Source organism: Epinephelus moara, chromosome 13 (genome assembly GCF_006386435.1).
Source record: "Epinephelus moara isolate mb chromosome 13, YSFRI_EMoa_1.0, whole genome shotgun sequence".
Lineage (NCBI taxonomy): Eukaryota > Metazoa > Chordata > Actinopteri > Perciformes > Serranidae > Epinephelus > Epinephelus moara.
Genome location: NC_065518.1, coordinates 5616029 through 5628754, shown reverse-complemented (window position 1 = coordinate 5628754; position 12726 = coordinate 5616029). Strand labels below are relative to the sequence as shown.

The window sequence follows — 12726 nt, the reverse complement described above, 5'->3', positions numbered from 1 at the left end:
AAAAGCAGCTTTTTTTGCTCCAAATTAGCTTGTTTGTGTCTGCTTGGATTTGAGTACTTGGCTAGGGTTGCATGACTGGATGAATATCTTGATGACTGGCTGAGTACATAGCAGGCAGGGGTTTTTGGGGCAATTTTTGGGGTGATTTTTGTTATTTAATTTTGCTAATTTTATGGTCTGCCTCCAAAGAACAAATGAGAGCCGTGGCTCAGCAGGCAGCTAGCACAGCCCTAACACCAAGTGTGGAGATAGGTCTGGCTATGTGAGACTACTCAGCACCGGACTCTTGTTCAGCGAGCTAGTCCAGAAGCACAAAGAGAGCGGGAAAAAACAGTGTGTGGATCTGGTGTATTTTCACATCTTATTCTGTGAATTAAGGGTTGATTTTGACCAAACCAGAGTTGGTGATGGTGGGAACAGTGGTAGGCTAATAAGACGGTTTTGGTGAGTTTCATTTTGTTTCTGTCAGGTTTTAATAAAGTGTGTTTTTTGAAGAGTTTAGGCAATTAAGCTAGTCTTAGTCTGGCGAAAGAGAGAAAATTGAAGCTGTATGGTTGTATTTTTCAGTTTGGTTAGAAAAATGGGTGTGGAATATTTCCTGTCTTGACATTTTGTGAGTTTATTTTGTTTACTTAACAAAAAAAAAACAATCTTGTGGAACATAGCAAACCCAACGCTCCCACACATCTCCCAGCTGAAACTACTGTGCTACATTTAGAACTTACAGAGATATTTAGGTGTGATGCACAGCGACGTTATCCACCATCAACAGCAAGGCTATAGAGCTGCAGAGCGTCTTGTAGTCGAGCTGCTAGCTGAGCTACAATACAGGTACCCACACAGTGACTCTATCAAAGGGTCTTAAATGTGCTTCTAGTGACGGTCAAAGCTCCACACCAAGTCTGAGACAGTGTACAGTCAGTCTTTCGCGCCCCCCCCCCCCACGACCCTCTGTGTCACACCACATAGCCACGAGGCCACACTTCCTACAGTTGCTAATCTCTTACACCTAAGTTGCATTTTCTAAATACGCTAGGAGGTAGAGTTCTAGCAAAATGTTGGGGTGTAGTGACTCTTTCAGCTCAATTTGTTTCTCATTTTATGGACGACATGGTGGTGCAGTGGTCAGCACTGTCTTACAGCAAGACGGTTCCGGGTTTGAACCTGCCGACTGGCTGGGGCCCCTCTGTGTGGAGTTTGCATGTTGTCCACGTGTCAGCATGGATTTTTTTCAGGTGCTCCAGCTTCCTCCCACAGTCCAAAGACATGCAGGTTAATTGGTGACTCTTAATTGAATGTGAGTGTGAATGGTTGTCTGTCTCTATGTGTCAGCCCTGTGATAGTCTGGTGACCTGTCCAAGGTGCACCTCGCCTCTTGACCAATGTCAGCTGGGATAGGCTCCAGCCCCCCACAACCCTTAACAGAGGAAGTGGTTACAGATAATGAATGAATGAATGAATTTTTACCTTTATGATACAGTTGAAATCTAACCAGAAATGTTGCACAGTAATTATGGTATTTGACTTGAACCACTCAAAGGTGCCTTAAAAACAGTAGTTTTAACCAGATGTTTCATGTTTAAGTTAGTTTTGAAGTTCTGGTTATTTGACCTATTTGCTAGCCTTTAGCCATTAGAGAGGAACTTGTTAAGTTGACCCCAGGTCAGCCTCAAGGGCCAGCTTCCGCTTTGTGTTTCAACAGGGGTACCTGGCTTTTCCATGTGTCAAAAACAAAGCTCAGCTCCCCCTGAATTCATTAGTCAACACGCATTAGCCTTGCAGGGGAAAAAAGCAAAGGGAGAGCAGGAACAGGCTTTTTAGTCTGAAACACAGGAACAATTTAAAGACCATTTACACTAGTCAGTGTGACACCCCATTCAGACCACTGATGACAAGGGGAATGCCTGGAGTCCATCCCCCTCAGAAAGGACCTGTTTAACTGCTGGGAAAAACCAAACATGTCATCCCACATCTGGGTCCTCCAGTTTAAACAAAGAGCATCCCCCAACATTAGACAAACAGGAACCTCTCTGTCATTCATAAAAATCAGCAACATGAAAAAGCAGCTGAATGCACACTTGATGCTCTCTTAAGGTTTTTGTTTTGAGTCTATTCTCAGTAAGTTTTGTCTGGAAAAACTTGGCTAATTTTGCCCGGCTAACATTGCAGAGATTTAAGTGGCAACAATCCTGTGATCCCATAACCTTACACCGCTTTAGCTCCGACCACGTAATGCTCCCTGATGCTCTCTCTCTCTAAAAGTTGTTGTTTTCAGTCTATTCTTGTTGGGTTTTGTCTGAATAACTTTGATCTAGAGAGCAAAATAAAGCTGATATTGGCTTCTTTTTGCTCGGCTAACATTCCAGAGATTTAAGTTCACAACAATCCAGCCAGTGATCCCATAACCCCGCACCGCTTCAGCTCGTGGGCCTGACAGATGAGCGGGTCATTCCAGAGCAGAGCCCCAGACACCTCACGGCACTAACACGCTCACATATCATCAGCCTGCCTTTGTGGATGGACTGACCGGTGACACTATAAATACAGAGGTGCTAAGGACTGTTTTGTCAAAGAGAACCTGATTCAGTACATCATAACAAACAGCGGTCATTATGCTCCTGCACCTCATCTATCCGCTGGCAGTCCGTCCATTTTTTTCCTGGGCCTGCTTCCCTGTTGCGGCCCACTTCTAATCCCCTCATCTGTCTGCTTCCCTCGCTCTTCATTTATCTCAAAGGTCGAGCCCAGCTAATAGATGAGGAGGTACAAAATCAACACGGGATCACTCTGATCTGCTTGAGTCAATAAACATTACACATTCATGCGTGTTTAACACTTTACCGCCGGCTGACCTGACCTCACTTGACTGTCCCGATTTGTATGCATCTCAAATGCGGGTACAGCTTTGGGGAAAACACGTACACAATAGTTCTGGATTCTTCCACAGGGTAGCAGCACAACCTAAAAGCATCACGCTGCTTAATGCTGCTTACTCAAGTCCCTGAACCCACCCTAAACAAAAGCACAGTCTGATTGGTCCTGAGTTAACAATGCCTCCTTTAATGAAAATTACACACTAACACCTCTTTGGGACCCATGCAATTTTAAGTGGATATTCAGAGGTAATGTTATTTGAAAATGTGTAATTAAGGGCGTTAAAAAACCCCAACAACCATCATGGTGTTTGAGTTTTGAGTTTGACTACAGGCATGGAGAGACACATTAATGCATCTAATTAAGGCCTCATCAAAATCGCAGACAGACGGCACTCTTTCATAAAAATCATAAATTGCGTTATCAATTATTCAGGGCAATGCCTTGACTTCATTTTCATCCCTTTTGCGTTTTAATTAGCACCATCCACAGCTTTGGTATTGACATTAATTTGATGGCAATTTATTGATATTTCAGCATAACCTATTTAGCTGAGTGCAATTACCAACAAAGAGAAGCAGATAGATGTGATGTTAGAGTGGCATCACATGCTTTGTAAATCAAGGTGAGGAGTTGCTACAGGCTGCGCTAACTGAATCTAACTGCTGTCGGTGGTCATCAGCGAGAAAAGATGCGAGTCACCCCATTTCCAAATGGGAGGAAATAATCAATAGAAATTGACCAGAGATATGTCTTTAATTGATCCCGACAAAGGGACATTTCTGGCTGACCCGGGTGTTGATAAGTGCTCCGTTCTGTTGCCTCCCTGAACTTGTGTTAAACTCGGGGGGGAGATACACAACAATGCATCTGAGCTGCCAGCGGTTTGCCACAGCCGCAATCTCTCATTTGGTTATTCACACTCTCTCAGCATGGTGTTATGAGCTCAGCAGTTGATCCCGCAAGAAAAGGCTGATTTATGTTAGCATGACCAGAGGGAGTTAATGTATTCTCTCATTAAAATCCACTTTACTTAGGCTGAAAGTCAATCAAAGGCTGGATAGAGAGTGAATCAAAATGAAGGGAAATGGTTGGGTGGGAGGACTAATATGTTACATTAGATCTAACGGTGGTCATAATGCAACAAAGATGTTATGAAAACACAAAAATGCAGTGAAGATGTTGATGGTGCCACAGAAGATGGAGAGGCTGAGGGAGAGCTTTAGTATCTTTTCTGTGAGACAGTAGAAAGGCAGAGAGGAGCGACAGCAGAGGCAGGGTTCAGTCTCAGCAGGGGAAGTTGTACTTCCAGAGGGTCTGAACCACTATTGTATCCCTGGCCATAGAAACATTTAAGCCAGCCAGTTACACAGAGAAAGACTGAGATGAAGGGAAAAAAAGCCCTTCATCACGATAAAACATTTGGCCTCTAACAGAGGCTTTTTCTGTCTTTCTTCTTTTGCTAATCTGTGCCAGTTTTTGATGTTACCTTAAATAATGTAAATATATACTGTATATAATGTAATATACAGTGTACATGGTGTTAAAGATGTCTTGCTGTATTAATGTTTGATGCACAAGCAGTGTGTCGTGGATGGTTGGTAAGATACGAAAATAAAAATCCAACTTTTAATATCTTTATCTTGCTCTGTCCATCAATATCTCTCAAGTGTATCTGAAGTCTGCTTCCCTGTGATGTCTAATATTGGCAGTCGTATGTGCGCTATTCATCTTTTTGAGTGTGTGTGTCGTGCATTCTTCATATTTGCTTAAAGGTCTATATTTCTGCAGTCTTTTGTGCTTGTAAGGTTATACTGTATTTGTAGTAGTCTATCATGTTTAGTCTAAACTATTGTTGTGAAGAACGCTGTGTGTGTGTGTCTTTTATTGGGTTTCTTTTCAGAATCAGAAAAAGTTTCATTGCCAAGTAGGTTTGCACATACAAAGAATTTGTCATGGTGTTTTGGTGCACAACCGAAAATATGAAGAGCTCTACAGTTGGTGCGGGAATGTGCAAAAATATTAAACATGAATTCATGGTGTATTTTACAAAAAGTGCTTTGATGTTTGTTTTTGTCTTTTGTGGGGCTGCAACTAAAATTCTCTATTAACATGTTGAATTTTTTTGTCTTTATTTATTGTTTGGTCTGTAAAATATCATAAAATAGTGAGCTCCTGGAACTGACATTGATATATTTAAACTGCTTGTTTTGTCTGACCACTGGCCCGAAACCCCACGACATTAAATTTTATTAAAATTTTATTATAATAATCAAGAAAACCTGCAAATTCTAACATTTAAGAAGCTGAAACCAGTGTATTTTTTGTATATCTGCATTAAAAAATGAGTTTCGATGATTATCAGAACTGCTGGTGATTTATTTTTCTCTTCCATCTAATCAACACATTGATTAATCATTTCAGCTCAAGTCTACTTTTTGTTTGTTTCTTTTATTTCGTAACATCAACCTGCCCAAGAACTGAGGATGGAAATTATCCTTTTGGTTAAATCTTGCAAATGAGTATCACATCTGTTATTTACTGTATGCTGTCCCCAACAGACATATAAATATATTACTAAATAAATAAATAAATAAATAACCTTATTTCTTAATCCAGAGAAAACAAAACATACCGCCAGCAAGAATCAGGAAACTAAGCTACAGGGAAATACATCAGTAACCAATGGCCACTCTATGGGATTAATATATCTACTGTATTTACGAGCGTGAAGAAGAGGTGACCCCCCTCACAGCACAGGTAGGAATCAAAATCAGCGAGTTATCATATGTTTTCTTTCTCTTGTGCTTAGTCCTTGAGCGTGGGGGCTCTCACACAGAGGTACTGCATTGAATGCAGCATCAGGGGGCAGGACCTGACCCCCGTGTGAACTCTGCTGATGAGGTGAAACAGAAGGCAGAGAGAGGCTCCCCGGCCCTGAGGGGGCTGCGGGGAGGAATGCTGCTGACTCTACAGACGAAGCGAGAGAGACCGCAATCCTCTTCGATACCGTCCTTGATTAGGAAAAAGGATTCACTCAGTGCACCTTCACCCACCCTGCGCTCAATCTACGCGCAGGCCAAAGCTAAATTGATACATTTTTCCTCATTAAAGTAGGAGGCCTTTGCTGTGCGTCCCTCCAGCGAGGCGGCCGTCAGGAGGGAGGAGAGAGACTGAGAGGCACTGAGGTTAAGGGCAGAATGTCTTCCCTGCCCTCCTCTCCTCCCCGTGATTTGATTAGGACTTCAGTCATCGATACATAAACCGTGTTTAGAACCTCCTAATGCATGTGTTTGAACCAAAGAAAACATGCAGTGCATTATATCAGGCTGCATGATGCCTGTATCGTCGTCTAATAATGTTTAATGGGACCGGGAATTTATGCAGGAGTGATTAAGGATTTTTTTTTCTTGGATCAAGGCTGTCAATCAGGTTAAACAACAGATCTCTGAGTTGAGATAAAAGCTTTACGACTGAGCGAAGAATAAAAACTTTAATATACACACAAATGATCAGGTAAATATTTTATATCACATATTTGGATTATGAAAATTCAGCTGTATTGCAACTTTAATGCAGAGATATCTGCCGTGTCTCTGTTTTATTGTCTGACTTCGTCTGTTACACTTGATGCAATTTGGGAGGAAAAAATAAATACAATTCTGTGCCTCTACCCAGGATTAGATGTCAAGTCATTCTAGGCTCAGTTTGGCTCTATTCCTACGTTCAAACATCACAGGCCGGCCACTGTAAAGACACTAAGGGGCTAAATTTACTATGTGACATCGGCTTCCCCCTGGGCAGCCATAAGCAGCGTATACAGCGACCCTGAATTTCCCTTTTCTAGATTTACTACCACTATTCAAATGCTTAACTGCAGATACAATGATCCTCTAATCGCTGGGGATGGTTTTCAGCTGCTTCACTGACAGAGACCGAAAAAAAGAAAAGAAACAGTAGTAAGAATATAAATACCAACAATGGAGGAGTTGGGGCCCACAGGAGAGCCTGCATATCTGTGATAAAAACGGGATATAACACAATCAACGACAGAGCCTGGAGGGAAAAACACTCAGAGAAAATCGACACACTCGCTCTCTGAATGTACAGTTATTGCAACTTTAAAATGCTTCTGTTATTTCCACTAAAATGCTTTAAATATAATTTTAGCAATAATGGTAAGTAAATATGTTCGTGAGGACCGTGTTATTGCACTGTGCTTTCTGAGCAATATCTCATGCCTATTACCTTTTTATATAATTGGTCTTATTTTATAGGCACGGCTGTTACATATTATGCCAATAAACAATTATATGACGCTATCATTCTTTGACTCCTTTCATAAATCACCGGCAAGTCCAACGGGCAACAGGTGTCACAGAAAAATAGTCTGTCGATGAAAATAATAAGGCCAAACTCTCGTCGTAATCAGAGTCTTGCTTAAATCTCAAGAAGTTGGTAAATTAATATTTATTTTAATTATTTTCAGTGGACCAAATTATGTTTTTTGTAGATGTTTTAACTTATTGGGATATAAATCAAATCAACTGTTCCCATTATTCAATAAAAGTTGATGATTTGGGCAAGTTTTTCCCAATTAATTGTTTTTTTACTTTGTTCTAAAATTCACTGTTAAAAGTTGCAAAAAAGTACTAATAATTATTAATTATATTTTAAGCAGGTCTCCATTCAGTCTTTCAAAAAGAAATATGAGTAATGGCTGATTAATTACTATGTACGGCCTTTTTCGGGACAAATCCGAATCTGCTGCAATTCTGTTTCTGCATGTTTTCCTATTTCACAACAGGAAATGTGAATGATTTTTAAATAGCTCTAATAAAATAAATCATTTATGTATTGTGGCTGAAATAACTTATTTAAAATTAAATATAATACATTTTTTTTGTATAACCAGTTAACATTTACAGGCGAGTAAAACAGTAACTCTGGGGAGGGAAAAAAGTACATATATTTTTCCAATATGTATCATTTCTTATTATTTACCAACTTTTTTTGATTCTCTTCTTTTTTTAATTTTTCAAAACATAAATAAGTAAATGAGAAAAAAATAAATAAAACCAAATTGTTATTGCTGTGCGTCATTCAGAGGAAACGGTAAATCAACCTCTATGACAGTTACTGCGACAGAAGTCGTTTAAAACGGATTCTGTGACAAAATACAAATAAACACATAAAAAAACGCAGCGCTATAAAGCAGCAGCGACAATCAGGATTTAATTTGTGTTTTTCTCAATATTTTCAACTTTTTTTATTATGTTTGCATACATTTTCTTGTATGGTTTTACCACATGTAACTAAAATCACAATCACTGAATATATCAAATTAATCCAAATAGCCTGAATTACTAAATTTAAAAATAAATAATTTAGCCATGTTTATTTAATCCTGGCATTTTATATAAAATGTTGTCACTTTAATTGTAATCCGTGCTGTTAGAAATTTACATTTTGAAGTTTATTGACTGATTGCATAATTGTTTTTTTTTTAATACAACTAATTATAGTTTTCATTCTGCCAAACAGTATGAACAGAACGATAAAATGTTTTTGCAATCAGCTGACTTCTTATTCCATTTCTTTGAGTTAAGCTAACTTACAGCACAGACCAACACAAATCAATAGTAGAAATTTCCATTGTCGAATAAAGACAACAGCACACAAGCCCACGGCAGCCCTGTCCCACTTGGCACACACGCACAGTGCTGACTTCTTCATGCCGAGCAGAGCCCCGGTGTAAAGAGGGATGCATCCTCAACATCCTCAAATAACTCCACAAGGGCATGTTAATGACCTTAAAGTGCTACATTACAGCAACAATTAAACAGAGGGATCCCAGAGGCATTGGGAGCCGTCGTGTCACTGTCTGTGTACAGGCCAACACATCTCTCCCGTCTCCATTTATTTCCCTAAGAAATCAGCGGGGCCACCTGGGCTTGGCATTGAAACTTCATTCATCTCCAGAAATGGATTCCAGTGGAGGGCAAAATCAAATTCTCATTTGCAAGGCAAGGGGAGAAAGAGAGGGAGTGAATGCAGGAGGTACCTGGGAACGCTAACCTCTGGGTGAACCCGCCGCATCTGATAGTTTTGCTATTTGTCTGTGACATTGACAGCTCTGGGGGAGATTAGGAGCCACCCTGCCCCAGCTTCCCACTTTGCATTCTGCCTATGTGCCTCTTTACAGATGGACTGCTGCACATTTACCTTCGCTTGTTTTCCCTGGGTTTCAACACGGCGCTACACCAGAGGCAACGGAGGGATGTAATTATATGCAATGCAACAATAAAACAAAGCAAATGAGGGGAAAGCTGCATCAGAGGGCTTACAAACCGCGAGGACGCAAAAACTACACGGTGTGGCTTTTGGTGGGGGTGAAGCCGGAGATGAGAGTGATGGATGCCCTTCGGTTAAATACGTCCAAATCCCCCCTTCAAGCCGCTCTCTTCTTGCCAGGCAGTGTGAGTGAGTGTGTGAGAGAGAGTGTACAAGATTAATAGCGTAAACAGCGAGGGAGAGAGGGAGAGAAAGGCAGCAGGGAAAGAGAGAGAAAGAAAAGACTATCAGCATCTGCAGCAGCACAGTAGCCCTAGGGGAATAGTGTGAACTTTTGAACCCTGGTGGCAAGCAGTCGCAGCGATGCACAGAGCCTGCTCCTGCCTCGTAATGTGTGTGTGTGTATGTGTGTGTGTGTCTTTCTAGAAAAGCACACAGGCTGCAACTGAGAGAGGAAAGGAAAGGAGAGTGAAGGAGAATGAGGAAGACTGGAGGTCATTAACATATTCCTCGCTTCCTTGCAAACGAGCTGCCGCTATCCAAATGTCACGAAATCCATACACCGATGAATGCCGTGAAAAATTAATCTCCAGGCAGATATTCTGACGGATAGATACAGTAGATGGCTATCAGAGAAACTCCAAAGAAACTTCGTGACTGATGGGCGGTCTGTGACAGGAAGGCCAATCATTCTCTGGACGGAGTGCAGACAGGTCACAGGTTGGTCAAGCAGGAGACCAAAGGTTAAGAGTTCAGTACGTGGGCAGACAGCATGACCACAGGCCAACAAACCTACAAGGAGGTCATCTATGCAGACCCAAAATACTGTCCAGGTGCTGCATACAAACGAGAAAAACTGGGATAACTGCTACTAAGTTTATTCAGCAATGTGTCAACATTTCTGTTTTTTTAATGTCGTCTCTTCCTCTGTGCAGCACCCAGAAACTTGCTCTTTTCTCCATGACTTAATTTGACTTCAAACACTGACAAGGGGCCAGTTTGGCACTTTAAACATTGCTGATTAACCCTCTAATGGAGCATCAATCTGTCAGCTGGCATCGTTTTTTCCTATTTCACCAGCCAAGAGACCCGGGCATGCACCCCCAGAAGCACTTCACTTTATATAGCTTTCTCAAGCTTCAGCCAAAATGACAAAATTTAGATTTAATATTCTATTTACCAGCACAGTGTAATAATGTTGTTACTGTGCATTGGCTCCTCATATTCAAATGAGAAACAGGCAACAGCGAGACATAAATTCAAATTGGTTATCCTACTGCATTCTGTTGCAAGTAATTGGTTTAGGAAATTGGGTCGGCACAGTAATCACTGACAGGAGTTACATTCCTGCGTTCTTTAAATAGGCCTGTACAACAGAACACATCTACCTTTAGTGCACGTATTATTAACTGATTAAGGACAAGAAATTAATCAGCAACTATTCTGATCTCTGATTCATCGTTAAACTCTAGTTCCAGCTTCGCAAGTGTATGAATTTGCAGCTTTTCTTTGATGAATGTAACAGGAAACTGAAAATCTGTAGATGCAAAACACTTTCAAGACCGTATGATTAATAGACTGCTCATGAAAATAATCAAAATAATTGTTAGATGCAGCCCTACCTGCCTTTATGTCAAATTAAGCAATCTCCAAGACACTTTACAGATGCCAGATTCAATGATGTAAATAACACAAACTGATAAAGTGACCTGATACGAGTGTAGCAAATAATAACATGCACATGCAATCTTAGTTTTGTCACATAGACTATAAGGTGCACCATAACAGAATCATTATGATCACAAAGAAGAAGACGAATACGTATCAAAAGCGTCATCTTTTCTGCACGCCCTCCTGAAACAAAGCTCTTCCTGCAGTGCTCTGTCATTGCTGCAGCTTCCCAGCAAACATCCCCGAGCGCCCAGCGGTGCTCCCCCAATCAAAGAAAAACAAACAGGCCATTTCAACTTCATAAACTTGACCTGCAAACAGCATGACGGGGCTAAAAGCCCCACATCTCCGGCTGTCTCCTGGGGTGCATGTGTGCATATGTATGTGTGTGTAAAGTGATTATACACGCCAGAGGGAGAAATCTGTGCATGTATTTGTTTGTGTATTTAAAATGTATTGGAATGGCAGAGAGTGTGTGTGATGGTAAAAAAAAAAATGTGTGTGAGCCCCAAATAGCGCAGAGAGAGAGGTGGAGGGTGGTAAAGGGGGCAGACGAGGCTGGGGTGAGGATGCAGGCGCGGTCAGGTCATCGGTGCGGTCAGCGGGTGAAACTCAGTTCACATTACCATGCAGACACCCGGGCTAACAATGGAGGCTCCATCTGTTCCTGTCAGCCATTACAAATCTGGTGTCACCCAGTCCGCTGAAGACAACAGGCCACCGCATCTAATCAAACGGCACAGGCTCCTCCTGCGTGTAAAAGCAGCCATCGACTTCACACTCACTCACTCTCTGGTTAGGGAACAGAGAGCAGCGAAGGCAGCCAGTCGATTACCACGGATAATACATTCTCCGAGTCACAAAGTCTCTATTGTGTACAGTAGCCTCAAATAAAATGATACGATTAAACTCAAGAGAAGAAAAAAAACCCTCAATTTTCTACCTTCTCCTTAAAGCCAAGTGCTTTTCTCTAAATCACAAAATTACCATTCATTTTTGCAACAAAAGGTATTCTGCTGATTTCTGCGTTAAAGGGAATAAAAGGAAATTCAAATTGTCACCACGGATGATTGTTCCCCCAAAAATGCCACTGATTTCATTAAGTGGTCATGCCATTATTTCCCACAAACACTCCCTCTTCCATTGAAGCAGACCGCCCAGCAGAAAAGTGCGAGCCATCTCTTTCAACTGGCTGTGAACAGAGAATGAACTATGAACTCCACATGCCCTTTAAGTGAGGACACAGGCCATTCACTACGCTAACATGGTCGCAGTAATAAAAAGACACAGCGGCTGTGAGGTGTAAATTTGTCTTATGGAATCAAATGTTATGATTATTGATCCAACAATAAAATGTGTGGTTTTTTTTAGAGGCATAGCTGTTTAGTTGGGAGGGACATTCGATATTCAAAGCAAAAATGCAAATGAACAGAAAAAGAAGATTCTGGTAGTGCTGCATAATTGGCTATTTCTCACATTTAACACCAACAATGGCGTGACACAACGTTCCAGCTTTAACAACTATCGCATCCACAGTAACAGACGGCGTAGTTTGTGGTTGGGCGTGTTATTGTTATAGCCTTAAGGGAAATTTTTTAAGCATTTTATTGTTTGATTTTGTTTGTTTCCCCAAGGAAATCTCGCCTTGTTTATTCTGAAATGAACAATTCAAAAAAATGAATTATCATTGTCTTGTGGTCTATCTTCCCACCATCTGCCGTGATTTGTTTACTCTATTTTTCCAAAGTTGAAGAGAAAGGCGGCAGTTACTCTTCTGTGGGCAGAGGACGGAAGAGTTCATTAAGACATTTCCAAATAAGGGGAACGTTTTTGACTATATCCAGCTGGCACTGGTATCACAAAATGACTGCAAACGGAGACAACATG

The 12726-nt window shown here is 41.1% G+C and overlaps 1 protein-coding gene across 2 annotated transcripts in view; it reads right to left on the bottom strand.

Annotated features, from left to right (window-relative positions):
• The window catches only part of skap1 (src kinase associated phosphoprotein 1), a 37285-nt gene that overhangs the window by 18378 nt on the left and 6181 nt on the right, over positions 1–12726 (bottom strand). The window lies entirely within an intron of this gene.